Raw genomic sequence first — 12,995 nt, 5'->3', positions numbered from 1 at the left:
TGGGTGGTACAGCATTCAGCATAAAGTATAATCCAAGAGTGTAGCCTATAATAAGACCATTTAATGGCCACAGCTATTTTTCTGTATGCGCTTGCTTTATTTTGTGTCATTACTGCCATCATAAAATCTTAAATGTTTCATTGGCATAAGAGTTAGAGCAGTATAGCTTTGTGTGTGTGTGGGGGGGGGGTTGTGTGCGCGAGTGTATTTCAGAAAATACTCTGGGGAAAAAAAAAAACTGCAACCTTGAAGTAAACACTTGTGTTGAGTAAACATGTCACAGCAGCCATAAACAATAAGTTTTCTGATACTCAGTCCTTTGTTTACTGTACTGTTCGAAGTCATTTGTGTTACAATGACATTTTTGCACAGTGGCCTTATTGATATTTATAATGTACATTTTTCAAGTCATACAAGCTGTTATAAATGTTCATACTTGAATGCTTATTGTTTACAAGATATTTTTTTACACTTAACCCTTTAAGGTCCGGCCCTTTTTGTCTGATTTTGCATGCCTTTGATGTTGCCTTTACATTTCAAAGAAAGAATTGCTCACAATGGCGTGGTTTGGGTCCTTTTTTCAGGACACCTTGAACTTCATGTGCAAACTGTTTTTTTCTTCAATGACCAATTATAAATCAACATTTGTAATATTGATTTCCTATTGACAACCAAACATGCTTAACAAACTATTTTGGACCATGATCATTTTTAATCAACATGTTAGGATGAACATTCAACTGCCCAAAAAATGAATAAATAGTTTTATATTTGATAATTCAATATAAACAGCAGGTTTAATCATAGGCGTTTTTTGGCCTTTATACATGCTCTGGTCAAAACAGGTTATGTACAGTGGAGTACAGAGCAAAACTGTGAAAAAATATATACCATCTATCACAAAAAGGATTTGGAGGACATCACTTTGTGAGTTTAAGCACTGCACCAATGTGAGTTTAGGTATTACACCGATCACCTAATGAAAACGATGTACACACAATCAAGCTTCTTGAACACACATTTATATACACACATTGAGGAGACTGTGGGAAAAAACTTAATATATGTAGGCTGAGCCAGTGGTGACCGACTTCTTCCGTGCTGACTTCTCCAGCATCATCTGTGTTGACAACTCATCCCATTGCCATGCTGACCCTTCTCCTCTTTCCAGTGGGGCAGTGGGTGTAGATCGCTCATTATCGCTACACATGTACATTACATGAAAAAAAATGTGTAAGTGTCCATGAAAATTACAGAATATATGGAGATATAAATAATGATAATAATGGAAATCTATATATAAAAAAAGACGTCACAGAATATCTTCACATCTTTACAGAAAGAATAACAATACAAACTGTAAATGCCTGCCTGAGATACACATATACAATATACTACACAAATGACTTTCATCTAATATGCACATTTTATTATTCCATATACAAACACACATACACTTATATAGCATAAAAAGTAACTTTGTCTTACGGCATCAAAATAATTTTTTATGGCATCAAAAGTAAATCAACAAATCATCAAAGTAAGTTGTCTTCCCTCTGCTCGTCGATGGCGTCTCCCACGTGTTCAAATCCGTCACTCTACTCACTCGCAGCTCATCCGAAGAAGATGATGACATCCTACTTCTGGAGTGGATGAAAAAGCGCAAGCATGCGCTAAGTTTTGTTTTCGATTCATTGCCTAAGTCGATCGCCGCTCGCTACTCTCCTCCCTCCCTTCGGTGGATCCTCGATCGGGCTCAGCAGTATACTAGTATTTAGAATCATCTCATTGTGTGCTTCCATTGTGACCTCAGAAGGGCTCCTTGGATATGTGGCTCGTTTGGTTTTGAAAAAGGACAAGAAATGATGGAAATCTAAACATAAACAAATAACCTGTACAGTGTTTTAATTTTTATTTGTGTGGACAATAAAACTATAAAACTGAAATGGCATTATCCCACGTTTTACTTCAAACGAGACCAACCGGCGACGCAACGTAAGGGGGCTTCAAAGACAACATGCGCTGAGGACGCGTGGGCTTGTCCTGCGACTTTTAGGAGTTAATGTTTACACTGCATGTCGAATTGTTAAATATATTAATTTGAACGCTGGTAAATAAATCAACGAAAAACGGTAAATTTGTGTTCCATGCATTGATTCAGATTTCCAAATTATATAACAGTCCGCTTGGGCGAATTTCTCGTCATTTATCATTATTGAGGTAAATCAATTTACTGTGATAAGTACTTAAGTCCATATTGCCCAGCCCTCGTGTATATGTGCTCTAAATTAGAATACACAATATTCTAATTTTCTGAGACAGTCCTGTATATTGTTCTATGTAAAGGACGTCAGCCAAGGTCGGCCCCCCACATTTTTACCACGCCAAATCTGGTCCCCTTTGCAAAAAGTTTGGACACCCCTGCTTTAAATGGTGGATTAATGTACAGGACTGTCTCAGAAAATTAGAATATTGTGTATTCTAATTTTCTGAGACAGTCTGACTCGCTTGCGGAACTACTACCTGCTCTGCGCTTCCTGTGCCAAAATAAACGCATGCGTCACGAAACAAAAGTCAACATTATTAAAAAGAAAAAAGAGTGGAGACAAAATGGCAGACGAGACAAGTTGAAATCACGTAAGTCGGGTACGTTGTAACCCGTGGACTACCTGTATTGATAAAAAAGCAATATCCTGAGTTCTAAGATTTTCTTTGTTTTTTGATGATCAACTGTTTCATAACTACTATCTTGAGATTTTTTTGGTGGTCAAAGCTGACATCATTGACAGAATGGCAAACATGTAGAAGAGTTGTTTTGACATTGCCTCAAAACCATCTCAAAGCATTCATCAAGAGTTCCATCAGACTACTCTTATGTTACCCATATCTGGGTCACGGCTCTTGGGGGTGCCTAGAAGGTTTTGTTGAGTGTTGCTATGATATGTTGCATGTCAGTGTTGTGATCATCCATAATAATTCTAGCTTTTCATTAGTATTCTCACACCAAATGCAATTTATCAATAAAAATTACTAGTCTTTGTGTTATTGTCACACGGAAAAGCCAAGGCTGAATCAAAAGATCCTTTTTTTTTCTCCCGGTCTATTCATTGTTACAATAAAAAAACACAACTACACAGTTCTCAACAAGAGCACACACGGTGTCATTCCAATCTACAACACTCACTATGTGGTTGACCTTGGCAAGATGATTTTACATACAGTAACTTAAATAGGCAGCAGGATGGCATTGGTATTAACAAAGAAGGTACTCATAGTGATGAAAACCAGACAAACTAAATACCCTCAAAACCATAATCCAAACAATAACTTTCTGCTATTTTAATCAGAATATTTTGATTTTTACATTAATCAGATAATGTCACTTTTGTGTTCTATCCTAGTTAACACAGCAAGCCTTCGTCCTGTCCACAGTTTTGTGACTATCAAAGGATATTGCGTTGCCTTTTTGATACAATTCTAATAGTGTGAACACAAATGTAATCAGTGTGGAGTTTAACTCAGCTTCTGATTCATACCAGTCAAATCAAGCTGTCCATGTGAAAGAATCGTCGTTGAATGAATGCTACTTTGTATGCCAGGAATGGGGCGACAATTTAACTAAAACATCGACTCTGGTGTTTGTCAGGGAAACGGTGCTCTTTTGAATCAGTTGTCTTGGCAAGAGATAGAGCGTCAGCATGGTGATAGACCATTACGCATTATGGACTTTGATACCGTGTTCCTTTTAGGAGTCATTTCATGGCAGAGAACACATGCACACGAGGACCTTGTGCACACACTTCCCTGCGAACCCTAAACAAGCAATCGGGAGTGAAAATGGCCTTGCACTTCTTGTCTTTGAGTAGCTTATAGCTAGTCAAACAATCTGGAGGGTGCCATTATTCTCACAGTGCACCCCATATTCACTTCACATTATGGCTTTCTGTCTCTGTTGTGAAAAATGACTGGATCTTAAGTGAGCGCCAATAACCTCAACTTAACTCCCACTATCGCTTTGCTTTATCGTTGCTTTCTCTTTCTCTGCAGGACTTGGACGTCCAGCTGGCACTGAGATGTGATTCCCTGGGCGGTCATTCCACTTAGACAAAGCAAAGTGTGCTATCACAGGTAGGGATGCAATGATAGCTGTTTGTGTGTGAATGCAAGGTCATATTGTGCAGTCTGAAGAATTTAATGTGTGTGCAGTCTGAAGAATTTGATGTAAAGTATTGTGGAAAGCATGCATTCATGTTCTTGACAGGTTTCATGCCATGTTTATGACAGTTTTATGACACAGTTATAAGAAGCATTACGAGTAGAGATGTCCCGATCGATCCGATCACGTCATTTTCAAAGTATCGGAATCGGCAAAAGGCCATGCCAATATCGGCCATGCCTTTTTTTAATACATATATATATTTTTTAATTAAATAGTTTTCTAATTGTATTTAACTTTACAGACATAATATGTTACACTCATCCAGAGTCTTTAGTTTAGGCTTAAGGTAGGGTTATCAAATTTATCCGATAACGGCGGTAATTAATTTAAAAAAAAATGTAAACGTTAAAATATTTAACGCAATTAATGCATGCACTGCATGACCCACTCACGCATTGCCGCGCTCAATCTGTAATGGTGCCGTTTTACCTATATAGAGAGATAAAAGGCAGGGTAAAATGAGTAGAGTGAATTTTGGCAGCCTTTGTAGCCTTGTTCTAATTGGTTAAAGCCGTACAATCCCTCTCCCTATGATTAGAAATATCATGAGAAGCAGTGCGGGGAAGCAAGGTAGCAATTGATCTTTTTCTTAACACCTTATGTTATTTCCCAACGCAGAGAAGATATATCATTTGGTAGCACTACGCACAGTCATGGTTCCACTTCCCATCATGCATTTACTGAAAGCTCAATAAATACACTAGATGGCAATATTTAGTCACAATATACAAAGTCACAAGTCTTTCTATCCATGGATCCCTCTCACAGAAAGAATGTTAATAATGTAAATGCCATCTTGAGGATTTATTGTCATAAAAAACAAATACAGTACTTATGTACTGTATGTTGAATGTATATATTCGTCCGAGTTTTATTCATTTTTTTCTTAATGCATTGCCAAAATGTATATGATCGGGAAAAATTATCGGGAATGATTCGAATTGAATCGGGAGCAAAAAAAAAAAGCAATCGGATCGGGAAATATCTGGATCGGTAGATACTCAAACTAAAACGATCGGGATCGGATCGGGAGCAAAAAAACATGATCGGAACAACCCTAATTATGAGTGTTGCCAAAAACTCTTATACATATTAAAAAAAACAAATACTACGATACTACCAGTTGCCACTTGCAAAGAGTTTTGCCATACCGAATGTCTGCAATGATTTTTAATCACATCATGACAGGTACAGGATACAGGCAGTGTTTGAAAAAGGGTTTTGACATTATCAATGGTCATAAACATCAAACCTTTGGAATAGTTAGTGTATATATTATAACAGTAGTTCTCTTAAAACATGTTTTTTTAGCAATATTGTTATTCCTAAAGAATAAAAGCCAGGTAATAGGGCAAACACTTTAACAAACAATTACCCAAACCCATCTTTGACAATGCATTAAGTCTGCTATTTCGTAAACACTTAAATTGAATTCAATATTCCATCGACTCAAAAGTTTTCAACTTGAATTTCCAATGTATTTGCATTTCTATTCATTATATCACATTATTTTTTAACAAAAAATAATCAACACTCTAAGTCTTTGTGACTAGAGGCTGAGCACACAATATGCCCATCCATCAACATTTTAAACTCCACTGAGATGATGACTCACAATGGGTTCCCATACACAGCACAGGCCTGCGGCATAGTCACGAAAATATACCCACGCACCTGGCATGCTGTTTTTTTTTTGTTTTGTTTTTTTGTTGCAAAAGCTCCTGTATGCATGATATTTTTTAAGGACCCACATTTGACCCATTGTTCTCTCTGGGGATCTCTGGGCTCCATCTGTGCCAAAAAGTGCACTAATTGGCCCGACAAATGTGCCCTCTCAGACTGGTAATGCAATCAGATGTGACAGTGTGATGTGAGAGTACACTACATAGCATGCGATATTAAAGCTTGTTACATACAAAACAACAATGTAGATACCCTATGTTTTTCATTTGGAAAGGATAATAGCTGGTTCAGCCTTAAATAGAATAGAATAGAATAGAATAGAATAGAATAGAAAGTCTGTATTGTCATTGTAATAGAGTACAACGAGATTTAAAGCTTCGCCATAACGTGCACCACATAAAAAAACAAATGTAAAATAAGACTAATAGAAAACAACAGGCTTCAGTGTACACAGATTGGGAATAAAGTGAATAAGTGACTAACAGCAAGCGGTGATGTAATTGTAATATAATGGTGCGCATTAGAGCTGTCTCGACTAGTCGACATAGTCGATGTCATCGATGACGTAAATGCGTCAACGAGCACAACATCTCGTCGATGGTTAATGAAGGGTTAGAAAAATATATGCATGGAAAGTTAAGAATGTCGGACGCTCGCTATGCAAGCGGGGTAAGCGGCACAAAGCCAAAAAAGTGCACCAGAGCGGCCAAAACATTGACTTATTTGGACGAAACAAAGGAGTGTACACTGTTGTGTCCTGTCTCTTCAATGCCAAGCTTGGCTGCACTTTGGCCGTGAATGAACACCTAAAGCGCCATCACCCTGTTGTAATTTTGGAAGACGACAGGAGACGACAAGCTGGCAGATCGTAAGTCCATCCAACTAACGACATGTTTTATATAAGTTGCGAAGCCTGTCGCGATATGTGATGTGTCCATTTATCGCAGGGTAAATAAAAATGAGGGCGGTCATTTTCACGACTGCGCTTTATTGCCGCGTGCGTGCGTGCATACATTTGTGCGTGCGTGTTGATGGCATATGACACTCCAGTTCCTTTCACAGATGTTTATTAGTCATCAACACGCCGTAGAAATAAACTTCATACAGACAAAATAAGGAAACACATCTATATTAATTACTGTAAACGTTAGCATTGCTACATTGAGGCTAACGGGGAAAAAGACAACCTACTTTAGCCTGCTATAAAACGTCAACAGCAGTCTTCTCCAAAACGCAAACTTGCGGTTAAAAGGTGACACTTCAAACATGAAAAATTGCTGGTTAACAGCAAGCTCACGGTTAGCAGTTTAGCGAACGTACTTCCGGAGAACATTTCAAAATAAAAGCATGTCATGTTCGTTATATAAATAACGATTTCTGGGGTTAATCCCACATACTTCAGAATTCAGATTCTACACTAAGAATAGCTTTTAAATGACACCCATTATGAAAAATCTAAATGGATATGAATAATTATTACAATTATTTTAATAGTATTATATATAGCAGTATACTATAATATTAATGCTAGTTATTTTTTTAAGAATTGTTTTAAATCATGTTGGAAAGACGAAGTCAGTGTTCTGAATCTGTTTACATTCCATTCTTTTGCACTAGTTAATGCTATCAGTATTTGACCTCATTGTTTAATTGTGATTTATTATCATTTACATGTTTATTTGTACTTTAATAAAGAATTTAAGTGTTCCAAAATGTTTTGGTGAATTAATAAGCGTAAACAAAAATGTCTTTGCTAAATTAGTTTAAAAAAAATAAATAAATAATAATTAAATTAGTCGACTAATCGGAAAAATAGTCGGCTGACTATTTGACTCTGGAGAAAATTTGACGTTTGGGACAGCCCTAGTGCGTATATGACAATTTACAGCATTTAGACTAGAAGGCTGACTTGATATGGTAGTGCAAATAACAGGTTGTGCATAGATATTGATGTAACAGTGCAAAATGCTATAATGAAATGACAATGTTATGGCATTAGCAGTACAATGACAGCTACATGTCAGTGCAAACTTGAGTTGAATATGGGGACAGCTCTTGGAAAGAAAGCATCTCTAGACAGATGAACTAGATAAAACAACTGTCATGAAATAATGCAGAAGTAAAATAAGAACTGGGCAAGTGGTATACGCCTGAAAATAAAACGACTTAGAAGCCACACCATGTGGCGCTCAGACAGCAGGGCAATAAATGTTCATTAGTTGTTAACTTTTTCAAAGCATCTCAGCCTATATGATAATTACTGACAGATGTTTGAGGTGTCTATTTGCAGATGTTGTTATGCAGGGTTAGAAATTACCACATTTATCACGCCCCATGTAAAGGCCACAAATTATGACCACGCGGCAGGTAAGAGAATAGTTGCATTGGCTCAGTGTGAAAGTTACAGAACACAAAACAGCATCGGTATCGGCTTCATATCAGTCAGCTGAAGTGGCTTGATGGCATCAAGGGGAGTTAAAAGCGCAAATGCAGGCCTTCATCTGTCCATGAAGCCACTTAGTGCAACTTATTTACAGTGCATTTACAAGCTGAGCAAGGCCTGTAAAATGTCGGATTTACGAGCGCCTTTTTAATTAGAAATACTGTCTTCTACAGTTGTCCTGATGAATTGTACATTCAATTTATTGACGGCAGAGGAGGATGCTGTTCCTGGGCAACCTTAGCATTTTATTGACTTTTTTTTGTAATTAAAGAAGTTTTCAGCATCTCCTTTTTTAAATTAAAAACATACACGTCAATGTTAGTTTTGTTCTTGTTCAGCTAACCAAACATGCTACATTTTGCACTTTTTTGCACATTTGGATACAAAATTACTTAATTATACTGTGTTTGGGAGTTGGACACAATCAATATCCCTCTCCCACATGTAGTAAGGTAACCAGTAGGTAAAGTATTGTATTGTCATTTCTAATCTAATTGTGGAGTAAAACCGTATCAATACTTCAGAATTCAAGATTGTTTTTTTTTTATTTGAATGAATGAGATTATGATGGTGTACCTAATATTGTGCATTCACATATTGATTCATAGGATCTGTGTTGGTATATGTTGGCGAATGCCTTAATTAACTTCCTCTTCTGCATTTCACCCCTCATGTTTCCTTGGATCTAACATGAGACGAAATGCTTCTTTTGAAATGTACTCATGTGATACAAATGCTTCATTCTGCCAAAACAATGAGACAAAGAAAGAACAACAGGAAAGGGGACATATCAGTCATCATGTTGGGATGTGAGGAAGGCATGTGTTTCCTGTTCTGCATGCACAATTACACAAATTTAATTTGATACATTGCCAGAGAGAACCTACACTTAAGCACTATCAATTTCATTCGGTAAGTGTGAGTAGATAATTGAATGTTAAGAACATCACCCGTTCATAATATCTAGATCCGACCTTGATACGAAGAAAGTCTAATGCACAAACCTTAACCCTCATAGTACATCAGCTTTAAAAAGGCTGGAATTACTTAGATTTTAAATTCCTTTAAAGCAAATTAAAAAAAAAAAAAAAACACTATATGTATATATATTTTATATTAGTGTGTCCTATAAAACAGACTGGCTCATCACATTAATCAGAAATTCAATTTTGACTGACACGGTCATGGAGGTATTAATTAACTGTTTGTTTATTATTGTGGTTCAGCATGGTATTGTTTCATACCGAAAACATTTTCTAATTAACCTAATGTTTTGGTCGGTGAGGTGAGTGCACTGTATATTAGCATTTGTATTCTATTATAATTCAAAGGCCAGCTCTCTCAGCCCGGAGAGTCCAATTGGAGGGCTCTCACACACATGTAAATGTTCCTTTGCTCCCCCGCCATCAGTCTCCATTAATACAAGCTTATTGTTCAAGAATATGACCTTTGCCTTGAGTAAAGAGGCCTTTGTCCTAAAACAATAGGGTCCATATTGGAAACCCTGCCATTCAATGCTGTCCCTCCAGCTGCTAGAGGAATGGCACAGATTGTGCCAGGTCCAAGTTGAAGGCTTGGAGGAAAGAACTTGTGGAGTGTGTGTTTATTTCTATTGTTTGTTTCCGTAATATGCAAGCCTGTTCTCAAGAATCGCCAGATGGGCTAGCACAATTAAAATCAGCCATCTTCCCTAGTGTGCACATATGTGTGAGCGCAAACACACGTACGCATGCACACATGGATATGCACACAACCACACTTAGCAGGACACAAAGCAGATGTCGCTGAAAAATGACACCTTATAGACACTGTGATGGAAGTGGAAACCTGGGAGGGAGATTGTCCCAGGCAAAACAAAAGCTAGTCAATTAATCAATCAATAGATGTTTGTCTGTCTTGGTCTATCCGCAAATCGGAACCAATCATTAGTGTTTTGTGATACCTCTAAAGCCTACCTCAAGGTCAAAGAATTAGAAGTTAGAAAAAAAGCAAAAAAAAGCTTTGGCAGCTGATAGGTGAGCACATTCAGGATTTATGTAGCTTTTTTTGAGACACTGATGGCCACATATCAGCTGTTAGATAAAAATTTTCCACTTCCGTATTTGCTCTTAGAACCCTCCCAGAGGTGTGTAGTAATGCGTTCCATTTACTTAGGTACATTTACTTGAGTAACTTTTTAAGAAAAATGTAATTCTTGGAGTAGTTTTACCACGCAATATTTTTTACTTTTACTTGAGTACATTTGTGAAGCAACATGACTACATGACTACTTTAGGCTACACTAGAGTGATTACATTTTTCATGCTTATTCTACATATTGAATTTATTATTGCCAAAGATCCCGACAGTGGCCGTCTCAGTTTCACCAATGAGACATCGAAATAATAACCACATGACTCCATTATACCAATCATAGTTACCGATGTTTTTTTTCTCCACTAGAGGGCACTCATGCTCTTTGGATGGATTATGTTTCATATTGTTGTTCTGGTCTGAATTCAATGGTTTTTGTGTCATCATCTTGGGCTAATATGATCATGTAATAGGTTATAATACAGTATATGAAAAACAGTTCATATCAAGTAAGTTGTGTTGACAAAAAAAATATACCATGATTAAAAAAAGTCAAACATTGTAAGCAGTTACTCACAATGTTACTTATTACTTGAGTATTATTTTCAACATTTACCATTTTATTTGTACTTGAGTAAATTTTGACTACTTTTACTTGAGTAATATTACCATATTGGCCCGAATATAAGACAGCCCTGATTATAAGACCACCCCCTCTTTTTCAAGACTCAAGTTTGAAAAAAGACTTTTTGAACACCAAATTAATTTTTATACAGAAAATAATTACAGTACATCTGAAACAAATAATTATAACATTATATTTGAGAGGAAAAAGCGTGTTATTTTGCTTCATTCAAATCTTAATATCTGAACATTTAAATATGTAAACTAAAGTGCAATCACATTCGTAAATGAATGGCTTCTAGTTTTTGAAATGCAAATAAACCAATCTATTGTGATAAAACAACAAAATTACAATGAATGCATTAACCATCAAAGTGAGGTCTAACTGTAACTGTAGTCTTGAAACAAATCTGAATAAGGAAAAACACTGCAATAAAATAATGCAAACTGGTTAAACTTCAGAGTAGCTGAGATTTGTCATGACAGAACATTACTCCTCAAGTTCAGCGTTCGCTTCAATGATATCTGGCGCCATCTAGCGTCGTGAATGGGTATAACGTCTAGACCGCAAATATAAGACGACCCCCACTTTTTCAGTCTTATTTCAATGCACACCGTCTTATATTCGGGCCAATACGGTATTTTTAAGTAACGCTACTCTTACTTGAGTAAAATTTTTAACCCTACCCACCTCCCCCCAATATACAAAAACTTTATAATTAACCCTTGAGAGTTGAAGGACGCGCCGGCGCGTCCTCAGCGCACGTCGTCTTTGAAGCGCCCTCACGTTTTAATTACGTCACCCACATGCCGTTGGTTACTCTCGTTTTAAAGTGCGGAAGTTGCGGTTTACTCTCGTTATTATTTGAAGTCAATCGACCAACTAAAACGTGAGATATTGTCATTTAAGTTTGATAGTTTTATTGTCCTCTCAAAAAAGCATTAAACCGCTGTATGGATCATTTGTGTATGTCTATACAGTGATACCTCAGCTCACGAACATAATTGGTTCCCAGAAAGTGTGCGTGAGGCGAAAAGTTCGTCTTCCGAACATTTATTTCCCATAAGAAACCATTAAAATGAGAATAATCCGTTCCCAGGTCCCCATAAAACATAATTTTCTACTAAATAAGCCTTAAAACTACACAAAAATATACCTTATTTTATGTATAATAAGTGTGCTATTGTATTATAATTAAAGAAATAAACTGTACTGTATAATAAAGTTGTTTTATTTACCTTTGCGATGGTATGGGAGTGGGAGGAGTGGGAGGAGGAGGGAGGGAGTTACTGTTTGGAAGGAGAGTGTTACCGGCAAAGTGCGCAGTTAGCGTAGACTCCACTGCTGTGCCCCCCGCATGCTTTTGGTTGTTAATAAAAGTGCCCACAAAAAGCCATCCGACACCTCTGGGTGTTTGTATGCAAGCCGCCATCGGGCGCACCGAAGACAACCGACGACAACGAGCCAACGTGACTCGCCGGTCCACTTCTCACGACGGTGGGAAGCTGAAAGCACCGCCAATTACCAGTCGAGGGCGAATTGGTAACACGAGTCACCTTCCATAAGGACTGTATGTAACTCTTTTTCGGTCCCATAATAGCAAAAGTACACTCAATATGGTCCAAAATGTCTATCAAACACAAACCACGTCCGCACTCAACGAAAGGGAGGGGACGAACTGGGACGCCGTGAGCGTGCGTCAGCTTCTCGTGGCGCTGTCCGACCGCGTGGCTTGGTTCGTCCGCCGAAAACTAGTTCGCCAGCAGAGACTATATGCTCGCGAATTTAATGTTCTTGAGGCGAAAAGTTCGTGAGCTTAAGCGTTCGTGAGCCGAGGTATCACTGTATTTCGATCATTTCTTGTCCTTTTTCAAAACGGAAGCTCCATGAAAAAAACACAAATCAAACGAACCCTTTCGAAGTCACAGTGGAAGCACAAAATGCGTTTTTTT

The 12,995-nt window shown here is 37.5% G+C and overlaps 1 protein-coding gene across 14 annotated transcripts in view; it reads left to right on the top strand.

The window, feature by feature from the left end:
* Nucleotides 1–12,995, top strand: part of adgrl3.1 (adhesion G protein-coupled receptor L3.1) — a 301,163-nt gene that overhangs the window by 45,304 nt on the left and 242,864 nt on the right. For all 14 annotated transcript variants that reach the window (XM_057843335.1, XM_057843334.1, XM_057843322.1 and 11 more), the window contains exon 2: nt 4,048–4,128. The gene's annotated coding sequence lies outside the window, so the exon portion shown is untranslated. The remainder of the gene's footprint in view (nt 1–4,047; nt 4,129–12,995) is intronic.

This window comes from Corythoichthys intestinalis, chromosome 8, assembly GCF_030265065.1.
Source record: "Corythoichthys intestinalis isolate RoL2023-P3 chromosome 8, ASM3026506v1, whole genome shotgun sequence".
In the NCBI taxonomy this organism is placed as follows: Eukaryota; Metazoa; Chordata; class Actinopteri; order Syngnathiformes; family Syngnathidae; genus Corythoichthys; species Corythoichthys intestinalis.
The sequence above is the reverse complement of the archived record's forward strand: the minus strand, read 5'-3'. Positions and strand labels throughout refer to the sequence as shown.